The sequence below is a fragment of the Camelina sativa genome, chromosome 4, assembly GCF_000633955.1.
Source record: "Camelina sativa cultivar DH55 chromosome 4, Cs, whole genome shotgun sequence".
In the NCBI taxonomy this organism is placed as follows: domain Eukaryota; kingdom Viridiplantae; phylum Streptophyta; class Magnoliopsida; order Brassicales; family Brassicaceae; genus Camelina; species Camelina sativa.
This window is the reverse complement of record NC_025688.1, coordinates 28,935,303-28,945,583: the sequence shown is the minus strand read 5'-3', so window position 1 is coordinate 28,945,583 and position 10,281 is coordinate 28,935,303.

The following is a 10,281-nucleotide window of genomic DNA, read 5'->3' as shown; positions in this document are numbered from 1 at the left end:
TACAGAAACATTATCACAAGGCTTAACAAGCAGGGTATATTGTTTGAGGCAGAGCACTTGTTTCAAGAAATGTGTTCAGACGAATTGGTGAGTCCTGATGTTTCTACATACACATCGATGATCGATGCATATCTAAAAGCTGGGAGAACCGAGGATGCTCTTCGTCTCTCAAACAAGATGGTTGATGCATTTCTAGGGCAGCTTGCTCGCCTCGCTTGCCTCTAATATTTCACAACTAGATTGAATTTCTATTACTATAGTATTGTTTTTTGATATTTGTCCCAAGTTTGATGTTTGGTTTGGAGAGTTTCAGTTCAGGCTTTAATTATATTTCAATAACCATATAGTTTACTACTCCAGTATTTGCTTAGAAAAATTAAACCAACATCTAATAATAATTCAATATTAAAACTTGTGTATCAAGAATCTGAGGTATGAACATATTTATTAAAATCACCGAAGCACTTTTTGGATGAATGTCCCGGTCTATATGCACTGTTTATACGAAAAAGCGTACACTGAGATTCTTCTTTTGCTCTGTATATACGCCAGTTATGGGAATGTAGTTTGCACTTTTTTTGGGGGCCAGAGGAGTTTAAAACCTTGCTGGGTTGTGATGACAAGCCCGAAGAAGCAATGATTTTAGTTCAAAACATTGGAATCGTAAAACGCAGTAAGAAGAGTTTTGTTTGGTTTGCCTTTGTAAACAAAAAGCTGATATCCAAACAACATTTTGTACCTTACACCCATGGCGTTGGACTGTGGCATTTAAAACGAATGGAATTGAACCGATCTTCCTGGTTGGTAATATATATTCATGTTAATAAACAATATCCAAACAAAAATTACACTTTAGTCCCATTCCAGTAAAAGTTACAATAGATGATCTTAACGATAAGTTGTTAAGATTACCGAAGTAAAATAGTTGATTCAAACCAAAATTAAACTTTATCCCATTCCAATAAAAGCTACAATAGATGCACTACAAGATAAACGGCTTTTAACGACGTTTTATATTGATATTAACGTCGGTTACTAAATGACGCAAATTATATTGGCTTCGGTTGATCAAATGACGTTAAATTATACGTCAATATAATTGCATCGGTTTCAATTTTTGACGCAAGGGTCAAAAGCTCATACTTTGGGTCTGTTCGTTTTGTTGACGCTGGCGGCAGCGGTAACGGCTGCAGCAGCGGCAAACGCAACTTTTTTAATCGCCGCATTTAATCGACGTTCAAAATTAGAAACTGCGTTTGTCGCAGCGTCATGCCGCAGGTACCTGCGGCAACCAAACGAACAACGATAGCTGCGGTTGACACAGCCGCAGGTACTTGCAGCGACGAAACGAACAGACTCACCATCTAAAAATTGTGGTACTTAACTAGTTATAGTCAAGATCAACGTACGATACAAAAAAAATAATGTTAGCGACACAAAATTTCAATAACAACTATTTTGTATAAAAGATGTGTCTCAGGTGTGTAATCAGTGATGTGTATATGAGTAGTGATTGTAAAATTACAAAATGGTTGTAATACAAATACAATAAATCGTTACAAATTTCTTATTAATCGCGCATTTCCAACAACGATTCCTTTATTTATAATTTTATATTATAGTCTTTCTGTTGGTTGATTTGGTAAGCGGCCAACTTCTTTCTGACCAAAGTACGTCGATTTGCAACTTGACCAAAAGAAAAGTAAACCAGATTATTTAAGATATGGATAAAGTTTGGGAGGGTTACGTAAACCAGTTACCAGTGAACTAGAGATCGATCAATTGATGGAAAAAAAAAAAAAAAAACTTATTCCATTTTATCAGATGTGGAAAAAAGATTATGTCATTTTGATTAAAACATATTAAAAGAAAAATTGACCTTCAAATATATAGTCTTTGTATCCTAACAGATCTAATTGTTGTTCTTTCTCTTTTGTTTTTCCATAGATGTAATTAGAGATGTTGTGGTGGATGAAAAAACCCGGCTCGGCCCGAACCCACAAAAAACCCAAATTCAAAAAGCCCAAATTACATCTGTAATTGTTCATGTTCTCGTTTTTGCTCACACGCTCACGTCATATCGATGACGTCATATGTGTGTCCGGCTGTTACCAATCATCTCCACCGGCGGTGGCATCAAATCAGAACCCAACTAACTATATTCACTAAATCGGAGATTCGAGTTTGGTTAAATCTGTTTCTATTGGTAAGAATCTCTCTGATTTTATTTGTAGATCATGATGAATTTGGGAATTGTTTTTAGCAAAATTAGGGTTCGATGGTGTTTGGGGGGATTGCAAAATTGATCTGTTTGTTTGTATTATTTGCGTTGAATACCATCTCTCAGGATCGTTGTCTTGTTTTTCCATGGTGTTTGAAATAAATTGAACAAGTGCATGTGGTATTGGTCCATTTGATGGTTCGGGTATTTGACTCACTAATCTGTTATTGTGTCTATATTTGGTGATTAGGCTTCAATATTTTTGTCGGAGGTGCGATATAAAAAATTTATTTGCAACTATTTTTTTTTAATCCTAGTGTTAGTTAACTTAGACAAGTTCATTATTAACAAGGACCCTACAAATGTGTGTTGGTTGAATAATTTAGCCATGTATATCTACACATATCAATCAAAATTAAATTGTGCAGCATTAGAGAAAATTAAATGACATGAATAATTTTACATAAATGTCATGAAGAGTTTTACAAACTATAAATAATTTTGTCATGTCATTTATGTAAAACTCTTAACATAGTTTTATGTTATCTCAGGTCTAATTGAATTGTACATAAATATTAAATACCTTCAAAGTCACCAAATAGATAAGTATTATTAGCTGTACTAAGCTTGTGCAAGGCACCATCTAAAGTCATGAGCTGAAATCAATGCACATTGCATACAAATTGATAGTAATGTCAGGCGAATAATATAGAGAGGTGTGTTCATCTTATTCATATTTTATTTTTTCATGTAGCGATTGCAAATGAAAATGATAAAGTAAATGTTGATGGCGAAGAATAGGCATTTTTGCCACCTCTGCATAAAAAGGGACCAAAGAGCATTTAATTTGACTAATGACTATCAGTAAGATAATTTCCTCAGAACTTGATACTAATTTTTCAATTCTATAAAATCTGTTGATTTGTGACACTAAACAGAGCCTGTTTGTTCGACTGCCATCGTGGGGCCGTAATTGCACAAGAAAGCTTGAGGGTGAAACCTAGAAAATCTACATTAGCCTCTAAAGCTTTCAGTTTAGTGGCACGTGTGAAGTGGCGTAAGGTATTTTGCAAAATTTATCTGAAAAGAAGATTCAAATTAAATGAAGATATTGTCTTTGCCATGGCATAGTTTATGTCTAATAGTATTGATTATTATGTCCTTTATGAAATCAAGCTTGTTGGCATATCAAGTCATGTCTAATAGTATTGATTATTATGTCATATAGGTTACGTCATCTAAGCGACGTCAATTTAATATGCGTACGCTCACATAGCAAATATAAGTCAGATTGAGAGATTTTAAGTGTAAAATCAAAGGCTAGTAATCGTGACATTTCACTTTTAGTCGTCCTTAACAAAAATAAATAAATAAATAATAATAAGTGCACGTATGAATGAAGAGAAGTATAGGTGCAGCCCTATGAATTGTCTCCTAAAAAACAAAAACAAAATAAATAAACGATAATATAATGATAGATACCATCTACAAATTGTGGTACTTAACTAGTTATAGTCAAGATCAACGTACGATACAAAAAAAATAATGTTAGCGACACAAAATTTCAATAACAACTATTTTGTATAAAAGATGTGTCTCAGGTGTGTAATCAGTGATGTGTATATGAGTAGTGATTGTAAAATTACAAAATGGTTGTAATACAAATACAATAAATCGTTACAAATTTCTTATTAATCGCGCATTTCCAACAACGATTCCTTTATTTATAATTTTATATTATAGTCTTTCTGTTGGTTGATTTGGTAAGCGGCCAACTTCTTTCTGACCAAAGTACGTCGATTTGCAACTTGACCAAAAGAAAAGTAAACCAGATTATTTAAGATATGGATAAAGTTTGGGAGGGTTACGTAAACCAGTTACCAGTGAACTAGAGATCGATCAATTGATGGAAAAAAAAAAAAAAAAACTTATTCCATTTTATCAGATGTGGAAAAAAGATTATGTCATTTTGATTAAAACATATTAAAAGAAAAATTGACCTTCAAATATATAGTCTTTGTATCCTAACAGATCTAATTGTTGTTCTTTCTCTTTTGTTTTTCCATAGATGTAATTAGAGATGTTGTGGTGGATGAAAAAACCCGGCTCGGCCCGAACCCACAAAAAACCCAAATTCAAAAAGCCCAAATTACATCTGTAATTGTTCATGTTCTCGTTTTTGCTCACACGCTCACGTCATATCGATGACGTCATATGTGTGTCCGGCTGTTACCAATCATCTCCACCGGCGGTGGCATCAAATCAGAACCCAACTAACTATATTCACTAAATCGGAGATTCGAGTTTGGTTAAATCTGTTTCTATTGGTAAGAATCTCTCTGATTTTATTTGTAGATCATGATGAATTTGGGAATTGTTTTTAGCAAAATTAGGGTTCGATGGTGTTTGGGGGGATTGCAAAATTGATCTGTTTGTTTGTATTATTTGCGTTGAATACCATCTCTCAGGATCGTTGTCTTGTTTTTCCATGGTGTTTGAAATAAATTGAACAAGTGCATGTGGTATTGGTCCATTTGATGGTTCGGGTATTTGACTCACTAATCTGTTATTGTGTCTATATTTGGTGATTAGGCTTCAATATTTTTGTCGGAGGTGCGATATAAAAAATTTATTTGCAACTATTTTTTTTTAATCCTAGTGTTAGTTAACTTAGACAAGTTCATTATTAACAAGGACCCTACAAATGTGTGTTGGTTGAATAATTTAGCCATGTATATCTACACATATCAATCAAAATTAAATTGTGCAGCATTAGAGAAAATTAAATGACATGAATAATTTTACATAAATGTCATGAAGAGTTTTACAAACTATAAATAATTTTGTCATGTCATTTATGTAAAACTCTTAACATAGTTTTATGTTATCTCAGGTCTAATTGAATTGTACATAAATATTAAATACCTTCAAAGTCACCAAATAGATAAGTATTATTAGCTGTACTAAGCTTGTGCAAGGCACCATCTAAAGTCATGAGCTGAAATCAATGCACATTGCATACAAATTGATAGTAATGTCAGGCGAATAATATAGAGAGGTGTGTTCATCTTATTCATATTTTATTTTTTCATGTAGCGATTGCAAATGAAAATGATAAAGTAAATGTTGATGGCGAAGAATAGGCATTTTTGCCACCTCTGCATAAAAAGGGACCAAAGAGCATTTAATTTGACTAATGACTATAAGTAAGATAATTTCCTCAGAACTTGATACTAATTTTTCAATTCTATAAAATCTGTTGATTTGTGACACTAAACAGAGCCTGTTTGTTCGACTGCCATCGTGGGGCCGTAATTGCATAAGAAAGCTTGAGGGTGAAACCTAGAAAATCTACATTAGCCTCTAAAGCTTTCAGTTTAGTGGCACGTGTGAAGTGGCGTAAGGTATTTTGCAAAATTGTTTAATTAATAAAGTAAGAGGGAGTTATTGGTTTGTAAATTGTTTAATTAATAAAGTAAGAGGGAGTTATTGGTTTTATGATTTTACTGAATTTGGAAATCCAAACAAAAAACATTTATTATTCAATTATTGATTTTAAAATACTTATCAAAATTATGTGTTAATTGGTTATATGATTTACAAATATTTGTTTAAATATCATGTTATTCATTTAATGATTTGTTTTTGGATTTCAAAATCTATATTATGTTTTAAATGAATTGAATGGATTTAAAAGTGTAAAATAGAAGAATTCAAATTCAAGGATAAAACATGTTATTTCAAAATCTATGTGTTTTGATTTTTAGAATTTACAATTCCATATAGTTTTAGAAAACAATCTCTCCAATAACAGCCCCTAATACTACGTACGACATACAAATCAAAAATCTCTACACTGAAAATTTTCATTGGTTCAGTATGTTTTCCCTAAATGTTCTAGGATTTGGAAGCTGCTGTAAATTCAGATTTCTAGATTCATGAAATCTATCCCAAAGATCATCTAGATTTGATCTAATTCAACCATGAACACTTTCTTAGAAAAAAAGAAAGCACTAACCTTGATCCATTGCTTGATTATGGATCCAAGTCTTCAAATTGATCTTCTCCTCCCTTTGACCTTTCTCTTATGATTCCTTTGATGGACAAGGAATCCACTCTTCTCTCTTTCTATATTTTTTCTTATTCTTTTGTTACTGTTACAACACACTTAATATGATGTTCCTTCACTTCTTATATGTGACCAAAAGTCACTAGTGAACCCACATGACCATTCACGTAACCATCACTTACTTTAACAGCCACTTAATAACATATGTATAATGACCTTTCATGTAATTAATATAATACCGCAGATTAATTACACATTATCATATATACGAATAACATAGAAAGATATTAACTATATATATTGGTAAGGGAAGAGGGTTATCAATACACCCAATTCTAATCATTAACCGAAACCGATCCATCACAGTGTCGTCTTATATATTAGAATTCATAAACGTTAATATGAACTTGAACTTTATAATTAAACCGAAAGACACATAGGTCACATAGAATATAAAATATTCTTACATTCTCCCACTTGGCCTTTGTGTCAGCTTAATGGTTTAATAACTTTAATGCGCACTTTAATATCAAGTTCTCTTAACCTTTAATGACTTTAATAAAATCAAACTGATCGAATCATGGCGGTCACACGTCATTGAACGACATGCTCCCTTCCATGTATCACAAATCAATTCCAATTTTATATTATTCTTTTATATTGAGAAGAACCTTAATCCTCAAAATATTTATGTTATCTATAAACCATATATGTGTACACATACTTTAATGATAACATGTCTAATAAAACAGAAACATAACTTTAAGTGAATTCATAGTGTCTCATACATAATAAGCATCCTATAATCAAAACAGCAAGGTCTTATCGATAACACCCATACGTTCTACATGGCCAATGAACACATTGGGTGGTAATCCCTTAGTTAGCGGATCTGCAACCATCATATCCGTCCTTATATGCTCAAAAGACACTCTATGTTTCCGCACTTCTTCTTTGACAGACAAGTACTTTATCTCCATGTGTTTAGCACCTTTCGAGTACTTGTCATTCTTTGAAAAGAAGACAGCTGCTGAATTATCACAGTAAATTCTCAGCGGCTTCTCTATGTTGTCGACAATCTGAAGCCCTGAGATAAAGTTCCGCAGCCACAATGAATGAACCGTGGCATCAAAGCATGCCACAAATTCGGCCTCCATAGTGGAAGAAGCAATGACAGACTGCTTTCCACTTTTCCACGATATTGCTCCTCCAGCTAACAAGAACAAATATCCAAACGTCGATTTCCTACTATCAACGCATCCGGCATAGTCTGAATCTGAATATCCAATGACCTCGAGGTCATCAGATCTCCTGTATGTAAGCATGAACTCTTTGGTGCCTTGCAAGTACCTGAGAACCTTCTTTGCAGCCTTCCAGTGGTCCATTCCGGGATTACTTTGATATCGACCCAACATACCAATAGCAAAACTGATATCTGGTCGAGTACATGTCTGAACATAGTTCAAACTCCCAACCACTGATGCATAAGGAATTCTTTCCATTTCTTTACGTTCCAATTCATTTCTTGGACATTGCATTTTACTGAACTTGTCCCCTTTCTGAATTGGAATTTTACCAGCAGAGCATTCACTCATTCTATATCTCTCTAAGACCTTATTGATATATCCTTTCTGAGACAAACTTAGCAATCCTTGTGATCTATCTCGAATTATTTCTATTCCGATCACATAAGATGCCTCACCCATATCTTTCATTTCAAAGTTCTTAGATAGATATTTCTTTATATCATGTAGCATACCCATGTCATTTGCAGCAAGCAAAATATCATCAACATATAAGACTAAAATCACAAACTTGCTCCCACTGACCTTTATGTAGATGCATCGGTCAACGATAACTTCTACAAACCCATATGACGTATTGGTATCATTAAATTTCAAATACCATTGTCTGGAAGCTTGTTTAAGACCATATATTGATTTTTTCAGCTTACACACCAGATGTTCATTTCCTGTGGTCACAAACCCTTCAGGTTGATCCATGTATACTTCTTCCTCAAGCTCTCCATTCAGAAAGGCAGTTTTTACATCCATTTGGTGAAGCTCCAGATCATAATGAGCCACCAAAGCCAAAACAATTCTAAGAGAATCCTTCTTTGAAACTGGAGAGAAGGTCTCTTTATAGTCAATGCCATCTTTTTGGGTGAAACCTTTGGCAACAAGGCGAGCCTTGTATCTTTCAATGTTACCTTTCGAGTCGCGTTTAGTCTTAAAGACCCATTTAGAACCAACGGTTTTGAAACCGTTTGGCAACTCTACTAAGTCCCAAACATTATTATCACCCATAGATTTTATTTCTTCTTTCGCGGCGATAGACCATTTTTCAGAATTGTCACTTTCCATGGCTTTTTGGAATGTGTTCGGGTCTTCGTCAATGCTTAAGTCACATTCACTTTCAACAGCATAAACCACATAGTCATTTGAAATGGCAGATCTCCGGTTCCTTCTAGATCGCCTTAATGGTTCTTGTGGTACACCATTTTCTTCATGAACAGCGATAGGTTCATTAGTTGTCCCTTGGAAAAACGGCTTTTTCATACCCCCACAATAACCATGTGTTGAATTCATACATTTGACTATTAGTCTGGCCTAAACATACATTATGTTTCTAAATATTTGAATTCCATACCCCAACTTCGAAATCACTACCTCAAGTATAATCGATGTGCCAAAATATACAAAAACGTGTTTCTCGATTAACTCTGTTAAGCTTCCGTTTAATCCTTCTGACGTGGATTCCACGTGTACGAAACGATCCAAACGACGTCGTTTTGGCAAAAGAGAGAATCTAAAATTTTGGCCAAAACGACGTCGTTTTTTATTTGTCTCTCAAAACTCTCTTCCTCTCTCCCGAAACTCTCTCTACGGCGGAAACTGTCTCTTCTGAAGCCGACTGCAATGATTCCCGGGGATGAAGGTGGTTCGGAAGTCGCACCTGTAGTTCCAAACCGATAATTTTCGAAAAATCTTTTTCATCCTCCTCATAGTTGGTCGATTGTCGATTGATTAACGTGTGTGTGTTAGAGAAAATCTCGGTTCATCGATTTTCATCCTCCTCATAGTTCATCTTTTTCAAGCTCCTTATAGTTCATCGATTGGATAGTTTGTTGAATTGTATTGTGTAATTGCATCAAAAATGTGTTATAATAGTGGGTATTTGTATAAGTCGTGTATGATTTGTGTGTGTGTTAAGAGTAAATCTCGGTTTTGAACAATATTTGGTTTTGTTTTTGTAGACCTGAAGATCCAATTTTCATAATCTACTATAATGGAAAGTTTGAAGTCGCCGATGGTGTTGTGATTGCATATGTTGGAGGCGAGACTCATAGTCTTGGATGCAAGGCGGAGACAATATTTACAAACATGGTGGAGTCGATTGGGTTGTCTATGGTTGGGCAAAGGATATGGTTTAAATATCCCTACGAGATGTTCTCAGAGTTGAAGTTGTTGTATGATGGATCCGATAATTTCCAGAGAATGTGTTCAGCTGCGATGTGGACAAGATCAATAGAACTCTATGTGGAGAAGGATGAGATTTCTAATGATGGACATGGTGAAGAAGAACACAATGATGATGGAGCTGGTGAAGATCGAGGCAATGATAGAGCTGGTCAAGAAGGAGTCAATGATGGTGGAGATGGTGAAGGCAACGATAGAGCTTGGTCTCCTAGAGGTGGTGATGAGGAGGATTGTTTCGGTAGAGGAGATGATGATGAGGAAGATGAGGCTTGTGATTCTGAGGCCACTCCTCAGAATTCAGATGATGAGGATGGTGGATCCGAAAAACACCTTAGGTACAAAAAAGGCAGTGGAGAGATAAGATTGGGGCAGGTATTTGACAGCATACCTTTGTTCAAGGAAGCTGTTGTTGAGTATGCGCTTAAGGAAGGAACTAATGTGAAGTATTCAAGATGGGGATCTGAGAAATCGGAAGTCATATGCTCTCTTGGTGGTGGTTGCAAATTCAGACT